General features: G+C 37.2%; 1 long non-coding RNA gene across 1 annotated transcript; it reads left to right on the forward strand.

Moving 5' to 3' along the window:
- The first annotated feature begins 3,062 nt into the window (after positions 1-3,062).
- LOC121736605 lies at positions 3,063-9,481 on the forward strand. Its single transcript, XR_006037044.1, has 3 exons — positions 3,063-3,073; positions 8,608-8,617; positions 9,426-9,481. It is a non-coding gene; the product is annotated as an uncharacterized LOC121736605 (long non-coding RNA).
- Positions 9,482-12,706: the final 3,225 nt, after the last annotated feature.

The raw sequence follows: 12,706 nt of genomic DNA on the forward strand, positions 1-12,706 counted from the left end.
AAATAATGCTCAACACTTACTGTAGTCTATCGCTATCTTCCTCAATTTCACAAACAAAGAGCATGCGTACTCTCTTTCTTTCGACGATTGAGCGGCACACAGCTGCAATGCTGCGTCCTTTTCTATCGCACTGGATACGTTCCTCGGACCTCTCTTTCGCACGTATTCAACCGCACGAATTTTACATTTTTTTTAAATCGACAACCGGGATTTAGCACCAACTTTTTGCAGCCAACCTTATGTCATTCTATTCATAATAAAATTATCTTTATTTTGATATAAGGTTTATCGCGTAACTGGATCGTTGCAAATTACTAGTATCGATTTACCTGTATATACCTGCCTACCTGATAATTGCACCGGAAAAAAAAAGTCAACCCAGCGTTTGCATATTCTATGAGCTACATACTTTCGATTAGTATACAGTTTTTTGCGTAAGGGAATGAGTGTAATGTTTGAAAAAAAATCATTTTTTAATTATTAATTAATTACACTTTGCACCAAATTTTTCAGACAACCTCCTGTAAATAAATTTTTTAACATATTTAATTTTATAAAAAAATCATTTTCATCCCGTAATACGATGGGTGAGGGTCGTTCTATGGCCGGATCTTAGACTATACCTTTATCAAATAAAATCAGTGCATCGTCTGCATTGTTTAAAATATTACATAACCATTAACCATAAGTGAGTAGCATTGATACTCATAGATAATAGTATTATCATATTTGAATTTGATAAAAAAATACATGCAAATATAAATCTGGTTGTGCTTTATCATAAAAAAGTTTGCTATTTCTTAAAGATTTGTACTTATTACTTACATTATCAGGAATATTTCCAACATTTTGTTATCACAAATCATTGATTTTAAATTTGGAGTGCAAGTGAAGATTCCTTCACTCATCATACACATGGACAGCCAGGCAGACGAACAGATGGACACATAGCGAAGTCCCAATAATAGTGTCCCGTTTTCACCATTTGGGAACAGAACCCTTAAAAAACAAAAAATGAATGGTATTAGGTGTTATTGAGGTCATTGTTAAAGGTGCTAACGCACGCATATGCATCAAACTACGCTACTTCGCGTTTTCGTACGTGATTGATTAGTCAACTGGCTGTTTGGTACATGTTTGGTCACGAGCGAATATATATAGGTTTGGTTAGAGGGGTCCCTAATGTATAAAACGGCCAAGTGCGAGTTGTACTCGCCCATGCAGCAAAGCATGTTTAGGAAATCAAATGTAGTTTTTAAAAGGGGTATGGATTTTGGCCGATCTACTTCGCTAAAAGTGTTTTTTCGCGTTCACGAATATTTTTTTCAAAAATGGATAGCTAACATCAATACAAACAAAAAATAATCTTGGACAAAACTATGTAAAGAGTCACATTTCGAAGATATGAGCTGCTAAAGTTTTACCAATTTAAGATATTGCAACTTTGGCAGCTCAAATCTTCGAAATGTGACACCTTACGCGGTTTTGTCCAAGATTATTTTTTGTTTGTATTGATGTTAGCTATCTATTTTTTTTTAAATATTCGTGAACGCGAAAAAACACAATAGCGATACGTAGGGTTGCCAGGTCGCTTAGCCAAAAAGCCGTACAAAGGAGCCAGCTTGGCCGGACATTTGTACAAAAAAGTCCTGCTATCGAGTACTTAGAATCTGAACTCTTATGGCCTGTTTCACCGCTTCCTGATAAGGTGCCCGATAGGGTTATTAGACAGATTTTCCATACTCCATCTGTCAAATTAAGTGGTGGATACCCTTATCAGGAAGCGGTGAAACAGGCCCTTAGTGTAGGAATACGTTCGTAATTTTCTGTTTTATTAAAAACAATTTTACATACAATTTTACATACAATTTTACATTTTATTAGGTTTAAAACCTTCTAAAAATAGTAGATTTTCATATAAAATTATCGATTCAAAGCTCTACAAAAGCCGGACTCCTCTTAATTTTGGCCGGACAAGCAATCAAAAAGCCTGACTGTGTCCTGCTTTATCCGGACGCCTGGCAACCCTAGCGGTACGGTAGGTCGGCCATATTAGTCGACCATATCCTGCGGACCACTGGTTGGGTTGGGTCAGGGCCCAGGGCCGGATTTATATTTTTTATCAGTATGTACGAACTCTGCCGCAATCCGAGGACGCTGCCACCCCTCCTAGGACGCCATAGGACGTTGCACCCATAGGCAATTTCACATGGCCTATACTGATTACTGCCTATACGATATAAATCCAGAGCTGTTTGGGCCTTGAGCATTGTGTGGTCGGGGAAATCAGAATGTGGTAAGTGGTAACACCAACCTGTTTACTCCGGAGTCGGCAGAATGTGTCCGACGCAAAACCGCGACACCGTTGCGTCATTCGTGCGTCACGCCGCGCCTCCGCTGTGGCGGCCAGCCATTGGTTGCACGTGGCCTTCCTCACGTACAGCTGTACCCTGATTCTACTATACTGATGCAGATTCGTACCGCGTTCGATAGAGAACGTTTCCTAGAAGCAAAATGCTCTTTCCACATGCATACGGTTGCGGCACGGTCGCCGTGCCGTACAAAGTAGTAAATATGTATGAGCTACTTAGATAGCTTTCACATGGCACGGCGACCGTGCTGTGACCTGTGTCACTCGTGTTTACCTACGGCACTACAAACGCGGTTCTGGCTCGGTAGCCGTCTTTGCAGTCATGTATGGATGGTATCTGATCTAGATGTGTCGGTAGTGGACATGGACTGTATAGTCGTCGATAGCGGAAACCTCCTTCTTTTCGTACAGCGATACCCTGATACTACTATACTGATACAGCTTCGTCAATGGTTCGATTCGGTCATATCAAACAGCAAAATTGTATCTTGACATGTTAAGATAAAAGAATCGAGGTCCAATAATAGCTGCTTAGGGAATTGTTTTACTTTTGACAGGTTTCTTATACCAAATTCAAATACTTGAAATAACTTAAAACACTTGAAAGTCCTGATAATTGTTATTTTATCTGTCGTATCGATAATATAATAATTAATAATATAGCCCCGTAATAATTAAGAATCGAAATGGCACTTGAAAGTTGTGATAACAATTGCTATTTTATCTTTAGATAATAATAATAATATTATAATAATTAATAAATGTCAAGTGAGCTATGAGTTATGACTAAATAAAGCAGCGTTAAAATTTCTTAATTAAGTACGGTAAGTATATTAATTTTCAGTGGCTATAAGACTTAAAAGTATCCCCAGTATAATTCTTTATGCATAATCATAATTTTATTATAACATAATAAATAACATTAACTATTTATAGTACGGTATAGAATAGAGATGACAAGATGAATAAAGCTTGTTGGCACTTAAACTAAGGACTAAAGTCGGAACTTAAATTAAGCGGCAATATTATTTTATTTTTAATTCTAAATTTTAATAGAATAAGCTGAGTGGAAAATTTTTAAGATATTTGCATAACATTAAACAGGAACCAAATATGAGGAAGTGTTTAAGTTCACGTGTATTAAAATAACCACTTTAATATTGCAATTTAGACTCAAATCACAGAATAGATAATAGTTGCTAAGATAGGATATTTCCACTTAGATAATGATATTAATAATAATATAATCTATTTTAATACATTTTAAGCTTTACTTAACCATTTTTTTAATTAATCAGAATATTATCAAATTAATAAGGGTTGGTTGCACAGTGCACTAACTTACTTTAACAATAACTGTAACTTTAACTATAACTTTAACATTAAATACAATGCAAAATGTCAAATCTTTGGATAAAGTAAAAAATGGACGCCATATTCAACCATAACCATAGAGCTCGACAAGGGTTTAAATGCACGTGGCGAAAAAAGGAACTAACGCTGTCATCATACAAAAACGCCATTTTTGATAGTTCTTATTTACCAGCAGTGCCCCGCCCATGTTCATTTTAAGCTTTGTCGGACCAGGAACGTCTGCTGTCAAATTCTGTGGTCAAAGTTAAGGTTAAAGTTAAATTAGTCTTAACTTTATAACCATAACTTTAACTTTAACCACGCCTCTGGTGCAACCCACCCTAAGTATGTTATTATGTAAAGAAAAGAGTACCTAGCAAGGTTGAAATGGCGAATCGAGGCACAAACCTTCATTTAAAATATCAAAATATTTTCATTCAAAGTGCCTCGTTATTTTGATTATACTTTAGGTACTTACTTACTATGAAAATTTACTGTTTTGGCGGTGCTACTTTCACACATTATACAGGGTACTCATATAAAGTATTTAGTATTATCAGTTTGTTTTGTTACATCCCGTAGATTAGATGGAGTACGAAATTACTCCATCAATCATCAGCCCAACATCATGACAGATTATTAGCTTTTGCGTCATCCGGCCGTCATTAGCAAGTTGAGCTTTAAGATCTTGAACTCAAAGTGCATATTGCCTTGCACCTTTGGGTACTGTCGCGTACAGCCTAACTGGCATCCAAGGTCAAAAGATACGCATTCAAACAATTTTCGTGAGTAAATTTTGCTTTAGGTGTATTTTTTTTATGAAATAAGGGGGCAAACGAGCAAACGGGTCACCTGATGGAAAGCAACTTCCGTCGCCCATGGAAACTCACAGCATCAGAAGAACTGCAGGTGCGTTGCCGGCATTTTAAGAGGGAATAGGGTAATAATATAGTAGTAGTCGAGCGATTGGAGTCCCGCCACAAAGTGAATTTTAGCTCCTTTGTGGTGAGAGTCCCGACGCACCATCTACCGACCTTCGAGAAGGAGGAGTTCTGGCCGATTGGAGTCGTCTACAGGAGGTTCCGAGGACGACTTCCGAACACGTCGCGCCCCACGTCGCAGACAATACGTGTTTAGTGTTTTAGTGTTAGTGTTAGTTTTTAGTATAATTGTATGTATGTTAGTCTATAAGGTATTTATAATATGGGCCAAGACGCCTGAATTAAATAAATAAATAAAAAAATAAAATAAAAATAGAGGAGGTTAGGGATGGGAAGGGAAGCGAATAGGGACCGACGCCACCGCAGGCCAGCCTGGCTTGTAGGCATCCAGTTTATCTTGCCATCTTTTGATCAATTTGCATTCGATAATTTGGACAGCGAAGTTGGCAATCAGAAATATAGATGTGGGGTTTCACAATAAAATATTGCAATTCGCAAGGAACATGGCAATTAGCGATGAGCTATATCAAGTCCCATACGAATTACGAGTACTCTTAAGAGGCCTACTAACCAGCGTTGCCAGACGTCCCGATTTTGGCGGGCGGACGGGCGATTTTTTCATCAAAATTAAATGTTCCGCGCGGGACAGCCTCAGTCCCGCTTTTCGGGGTAATCCCGAACGTAACGTGCAGCGTGCTGAGAAAGAAAGGTACGTAATGAAGATAAGTGTGGGCGGTAGAGGGGTGGATTTTCTTTGACTACTTTTGCTATCTATTGTCACGTAAACGTTATTTTAACGCAAATAAAAAGATAAAAATTAAAAACACTTTTGATTTTATATCTCTTTTACTTTGTCCCGCTTTTGACTGAAGAATCCCGCTTTTTCACTCAAAAAGTTTCAAAGTCCCGACTTGGCACAAAAAAAATCTGGCAACGCTGCTACTAACCCAAAAAATCAAACATCGTCCTTCTCTCTTCACACTCACGCCCGTCTTTCATATATGCCAGGTGAAATTAAAGGACGACGCGGATCGCCAAGTTAGTTTTCTATGAATAAAAGACGAACTATAATGATTATGAAAAAAGTATTTTGAGCAAATTTAGGTTTTATCAATGCCTTTTTAGATATTAAAAAATATTAAAGAAAAGACAGCAAACTTGGAAGGTTCGAGGTTTTTTGTAAAAATAAAACTATCGCGCATTTTTTCAGTAATCGTGTTTTCGTCTTGAGCATTTAATCTTCATGAACTGAAGTTACTTGTGTAAAAAAATCACTTTTCTAGATCTAAAAGGTTTTGATTGAGATTTAGGTTTAAGTATGTAGTCAAGTCAAGGTCAGGTGCATTCTTAATATTTGTGGCATCTCTACATGGCAAAGCAACTTTTGCTGTCTAGTAAAACAATAATCTTAGGTAGCTTTCCGCTCCGTGGGTTTACTTTCGTGTCTTCCATTTTAATAATTATTACCGTAGATCGAAAAAGATACAGATATGGCAGACAACAAAATAATTCCAAGAATATCTAGTACTACAGTTTGTGCGTTCTAAGATGATATGGGTGACGGTTTAATGTTCCTTGCTACGGGTTTTTTTTACAAGAAAACAAAAAAATCAAAATGTAATAAATTATATCCCATCTACAAAAACAAATGTTTCCTATAATTGTTAATGAATAAAAATAAAAATATGCTAACTTATTGCTAATTATTAATAAAAATGCTAACTTATTAATAAAAATTATAAATATTAACTGTGAAATAGGAGTATAAAATTATTGTTACGAAAACATTTGAAAAATGGCATATGCATGAAACGGTACTTATGTCAATAGAGATTGACTCTGTTGAATCGAAATCAAATCGATAAAAAAGGGCGGCCATCTTAAATCGCCGGCACCACTGAAATGTCAGTACGAAATCGATAATTTCGATTGCAATTCCTTTACGAAGTGATTCGATATTTTTTAAATTATCGATTAATTTTTGTTAGGTAACTTCCCTACTATTGTCAATGGAGAATGTTACCTAATTTTGATTATTAGCAGTCCACATTCTGTGTCAAAAATAAAGAATATTAGTGAAAGAATTACTTGAATACGTTAATTAGTTTCCGATTTATAAGCAAAACAAGTTGTAACTATATGACGCGGGCGCCCGGTAACGGTGTGACGTCATAGCACAATTCCGTCGCGCCCCATACAATAAACGTGATTTTTTGCTCTATCTCAATAACGGCAACAGGTAGGCACTTGAAATTTTCACCAAGGCCTTAATTATATGTGTACTTTAATAATTAATAATAATATTGTTACGGTACATGGTATACGGACACGTGGTGCCATCTAGCGACAAACCAGCGAAGCTTACCGAGGGAGCACAGGCAACATAAATCCCCTACTCAATACTAGATGGCATGAGGTGCGCAAGTACATACTCGAACCTTCTAGAAAGGTCCAATGTTTGCTTAAGTGTTTACCGTTTATTTGTTTGCGTGTTTACGTGTTTTAATTTAGACCTTATGACTGAGTCCATAAGGTCTAAATTAAATTCAACTTACTGCGCTTATCGTAAGGACGGCAGTTTTATTGTGGTACATGCTCGAGCCTCCTAGAAAGTTCCCACGGTTGTTTACTTGTTTCCGTTAATCGGGAACTTTCTGGAATTCGTCTCGCCATATAAAAAGCCGCAGGCAGGCCCGGCGAGTCAGTTTAATCTGAGCGATCTTCGAGGCGACAACAAGTGATCAATAGTGAGTGAACCAGTGAAACCTGCGACTTGGCTACGACCTAGGACAGTGATAGTGCTTAGTGATTGGACCTATTGATTAGTGTTTGGACTTAGTGCTAAGTGTTGTGACCTAGTGTTTAGTGCTGTGTTAATAAAGTCTTCAAGAGAGTCACCAGGTCTTTCTCTCCAAATCCTCGATCCCCAGCACGTAACAATATTATAATAAAATAAAAAATTAAGGGTGGCTCCCATACAAAAATCACAATTTTTGGCCCATTTTGCTCTATAATGGTATGTGTATTCATGAGCGAGTCCAATTAGTAAAAAAATACAAATAAATAATCGGCCAAGTGCGAGTCGGACTCGCGCACGAAGAATTCCGTGCCGCCACAGTGATTTTTGTATGGGAGGCCACCTTAAATTTTTATTTTATTTTAATATTATTATTAAATATTAAAGTACACATAATATAATTAAGGCCTTGGTGAAAATTCCAAGTGCCTACCTACCTATTGCCGTAATTGATAAAGAGCAAAAAAAGCTAAAAAATCGCGTTTTATTTATTGATTGAAGAATCAATAAATAATTCCAGCCCGATCCGTCCAGTGGTTTGGGCTGTGCGTTGATAGATCACTATGTCAATCAGTCAGTCAGTCACCTTTGAGTTTTATATATATTGATTTTTTTTAAATGAAATAAGGGGGCAAACGAGCAAACGGGTCACCTGATGGAAAGCAACTTCCGTCGCCCATGGACACACGCAGCATCAGAAGAGCTGCAGGTGCGTTGCCGGCCTTTTGAGAGGGAACAGGGTAATAGGGGAGGGTAAGGATGCGATGGGAAGGGAATAGGGGAGGGTAGGGAAGGGAACAGGGTAGGGGATTGGGCCTTTGGTAAACTCACTCACTAACGGCGAAATACAGCGCAAGCGCTGTTTCACACCGGTTTTCTATGAGAACGTGGTATTTCTCCGGTTGAGCCGGCCCATTCGTGCCGAAGCATGGCTCTCCCACGTATAAAATAGACGACGTCTAAAATAGAGAATATAGTTCATGGAGCAAAATAGGCCAAAAATTGTGATTTTTGTATGAGAGCCCCCCTTAATTTTTTATTTTATTATAATATTATTATTAATTATAAAAGTACACATATAATTAAGACCTTGGTGAAAATTTCAAGTGCCTACCTGTTGCCGTTGTTGAGAAAGAGCAAAAAAGCACGTTTATTGTATGGGGCCCGCGCGGCAGAATTGTGCTATGACGTCACAAGCGGTCTCGGGACTGTAAGCGGGAATCGATATTTTTCGAAACTTTGAATCCCTATAAAATCAAAACTACTAGGTATTTTTGACTGCAACAAAAACTAGTGTATTTGTATACACACAGGCTTTACTGTGACAAAATTTCAAGCAATTTGGCATACCTAGTAACATTCTCCATTATAAATGTGTCACGCATATCATCATAAAACGCACAAACTATAGCTGACCCCGCGAACTTGGTTTCGCTGTTAGAAAGTCGATCCATGCGTAGAACGGGCAAAAACATTCAGTTCTTTGTCAGGCAAATGAATCAATTATTATTAAACCTAGTTATGTGAAACGTGCATTACTCTCTAGGTCTAGACGATTTAGGTGCATAGCAATCATTTTTAATAGTCACGTTTTTCAACGTAAGTATTAGGTTTTTATTATTATGCTTTTGATGATGCAGAACTCGAAAATAGGTTCAAATAAGAAGATGTAGAGTATGTTTGAATTTATAAATATATTTGTCATATTACACATCATTTTTATATCGTAAAAACTATTAAAATGTTATAGTTTAACGCTATACCCCATATCTGAAAGAACAACAGTCTATGGCAGATGTTTACTTCGCACCCTCAAGTGGAAAACGCCGTTAGACGTACCTATCAGAGAATTATCGGCTTGCTTTTAGATCTGTCATAAAATTAATAAATTCCTACTTCATAATATAGTTTTTTTGACAAACTCTATTACTGCAATGTTATCACGCTGGCGGCACCAGCACAGACATTCTTCTTCTTCTTCTTTTATTTACGGCAAACCATCGCTTTTTGCGACATTCTTACGACCGACAAATACGGGCCTTAGAATGTCACTTTGATTGCAGGCTGAATCTCTACAAGACATATCGCACAAGACTATAAAGTTATTATACCTAGCGGAATAGAGCAACAATCTCGAGCTGTCAAACGAAACCGAAATTGGTTTCATCTGTGTGTAAAAATATGTGTACGTATACATTTACACAAGCATGATTGCACAAGATTTCTATGAGATTAAATTGTCAACGTGCGGCACGTGCCGACTGGACGTCAAAAAAAGAGTGCTGCTGTCATGTATCACACGTCTCTTTTTACCACGCAGTGTTTCTGATAGTGACATCTCTCTTGCTCAGGCCTTTGTTTCTCTATTCCGCTAGGTATATTAACTTTATGGATTATATTATATTTTGTGTATACTGTATGTGCTATCTCCTCCGACCTTCGCGTTATATTCCCTGTTAAATTAAAGTTAAGGTGACGCTGCGTTAAAGTAAAAAACCTTGTTGGATATGGTTTAGATTACCTGTTTTCTTTTAAAACCATAAATACATTTCATATAAGCTATGGGCAAATTAAAGTGTATGCTTGAACCAATCTATGTACAAATTTTGGAAGCTTAAATCACTCTCCTCTGTTGGCAAAATAGTAATCCCTTTTTTTAGAGAGGTCTTTTTGATTGATTATTCTGTGTTATAAAATTTGAACACTCGTGCTATGCTATGGGTAATTCAAAGACAAAGACATGATGAATACTAACAATGAACTTTAATTTCCTAGCTTTAGTCATTGCTGAGAAAAATCGATATCGCTACAACCAAATTAAGTGATCATGAAATGCCTCTTAGTGCGGCCGAAGTTTTTTTTTTTAGCATCAGAAGAGCTGCAAGTGCGTTGCCGGCCTTTTAAGAGGGAATAGGGTAATAGGGGAGGGTAGGGAAGGGAAGGGAATAGGTTAGGGGATTGGGCCTCCGGTAAACTCACTCACTCGGCGAAACACAGCGCAAGCGCTGTTTCACGCCGGTTTTCTGTGAGAACGTGGTATTTCTCCGGTCGAGCCGGCCCATTCGTGCAGAAGGCTGGCTCTCCCACGTATACGTATATACGTATTACGAAAAAATACAAAACAGGATAATAAAATACAAAACAGAACTCAAAACCGGAGTTACTCTGATAAAATGTAGAGTAGGTAGTAATTACAAATTATAATACCTAATTAGCATTTACACAAATTCTAACATTTAATTTTAAATGTCAGACTATTTTGGTCGTTTGTTAGTCAAAATGTTCCTGAATTTATAATAAAAGCTATAAATGAAGGCATTACATAATATTCGTATAATTTATAGCTGTTTTTTGTATGAATTTTATAGTTGAAAAATTCAAAATGCGTTGAAATCTTTTACTTAGCAATCTTAACATCAGACTTTGAATTACATACTTGAACAATCATCTCACAATATCCTTAATTTTATCTGTAGTCTAATAATAAATAATAAAATTAAAATAAAATAAATATTTTAGGGGGGCTTCCATACAAAAACACAATATTTCGCCTTTTTTTTTCCTCTATATCTGTACGGAACCCTTCGTGCGCGAGTCCAACTCGCACTTGGCCGATTGTTTATTCTTTATCTTGGTTCTAATTATGTCATAATTTCAAATAATATTATGTGCAATAAATAATATGTATTGCGTGTGCGCCGGAGTGGATGACGTCATAGAGGCTCGGCGCGCCGACCAATCAGCGACCGCCATTCCAGAGGCTCGCCTGCGGCAAAATGGCGTCTGGTTGTGCAATTCTTAGAAACCTGTCTCTAGACTCTAACCAGTCCCTAACCGTACACGAAATTATCAGAACTGTTGCCCTCCACGATTCAACCTCATTTTATCTTCTAACTGGACGTTCTGCCCGGCTCCGCCCGCGTAAATAAAGTGTTTCGCGGGAACTATACATTTTGTAACAAAGTAGCTTATCTGCTTTCCGGTGGTCTATTATTTTCACTTTTGTATGGGCAAGCGCCCCAGCATCACGAGTTTCCCCATACAAAAGTGAAAAAAAATATTGTTCTTTCAGCGCTAGTTTTGTTACATCCTACTTCCTACTAATATTATAAAGGCGAAAGTTTGTTTGGATGTATGGAATATGGATGTATGGATGTGTGGATGTATGGATGTTTGTTACTCTTTCACGCAAAAACTACTGAACGGATTTTAATGAAACTTTACAATAATATAGCTTATACATCAGAATAACACATAGGCTACAATTTTAACCGACTTTCAAAATGGGGGAGGTGTTATGTTCGTTTTCTTATATTCAACGATTACTCCGCCGTTGTTAACCAATTTTCAAAATTTTTCTTTTGGTATATAGGGTATCATCCCAATTTGGTATTATATTCACCAAAGTGGTGATCTGATGAAGGATCCATAAGTAATCGAGGGAACTCCTCAAAACTTATAGGGAAACATGTGGTGACTTCGGTTTCATGAGAAGTATTCTAAGCATATGCTACCAACAAGTAAGATTTTGCACCGAGATATACCTGGTATACCGTGGTTCGGAAGGTGCTGAGAGAACTCCTGATTCTTTATAGATACAAGTTTTGGAGTTTCGGCGTTGTTTTAAGAACAGAAAGCATATGCTACTATGCAAATTACATTCATCAACATCATCTTCATTATCACTACCATATTATACCATACATCGTCCCATGGTTATGAGTTATGACTTATGAGCCTATAATGAGACCCTGTTATTGTTACTTTTCATAGTCTTTTAGAGCGAGACTCGAGTTTGTCAAGCAATAATAATAAAAAAACCTATACCTATCTAATATTATAAACCTGAAGAGTATGTTTGCTTGAACGCGTCAATCTCAGGAACTATAGGTCCGATTTAAAAACTTATCTCAGTGTTAGATAGACCATTTATCGAGTAAGACTATAGGCTATATTATATTATCACGCTAAAACTAATACGACCGAAGAAACTCAGGAAAATGTGGGAAAAACGGGGGAAATATTTTTTATGGGAAAGTGTACGGTTTCTGTAAAATTCCTAATTTACGCGGGCAAAGCCGCGCGGGACATCTACTCTTGTATAAATGTGCCAAAGAACATTAAAATCAGTCTATTACTTCGAGAGATGGTGCAGACATGGTACAGCATTCGTGTGATTTTTTAACCCCTAACGAAAAAGAGGGGTATTCCGTATTATGTTAAACTGTCTATTCGTGTGTGTCT

The sequence above is a fragment of the Aricia agestis genome, chromosome 19, assembly GCF_905147365.1.
Source record: "Aricia agestis chromosome 19, ilAriAges1.1, whole genome shotgun sequence".
NCBI classification, from domain to species: domain Eukaryota; kingdom Metazoa; phylum Arthropoda; class Insecta; order Lepidoptera; family Lycaenidae; genus Aricia; species Aricia agestis.